Raw genomic sequence first — 400 nt, 5'->3', positions numbered from 1 at the left:
ATTTTCTTTTCTGTAAAATGATAATATGAAATTAATAGTGTTTTCATAAGCTTATTGAATATAGTCATAACCTATTTTACTACTCCTGTTTTTAGCTATAAAGATTTTTTTTATACTTCAGTATTTTTTCAAATATCTATATAGACCTCTATATAACTCTCTTGGAGGCATAACCTTTAGTCTTATTTATTCCTAAAGACTGATTCCAAAAGTGGAATTATTATATCAAGGTATTTTATAGCTTTTGATATGCATAATCAAATAGTTTTTCAAAGGGCAAAACCAGTTTATGTTCTCGTCAATAACAAGAATTCCCATTTTATCACAAAATGCTATCTTCTTTCATGTCTTTGGTTACTAAATAGGATTAACATATTTTCCAGATTTTTTGAAAGCTACT

This window comes from Oryctolagus cuniculus, chromosome 10 (genome assembly GCF_051225735.1).
Source record: "Oryctolagus cuniculus isolate XC-2025 breed Fujian yellow rabbit chromosome 10, ASM5122573v1, whole genome shotgun sequence".
Taxonomy (NCBI): domain Eukaryota; kingdom Metazoa; phylum Chordata; class Mammalia; order Lagomorpha; family Leporidae; genus Oryctolagus; species Oryctolagus cuniculus.
The sequence above is the reverse complement of the archived record's forward strand: the minus strand, read 5'-3'. Positions refer to the sequence as shown.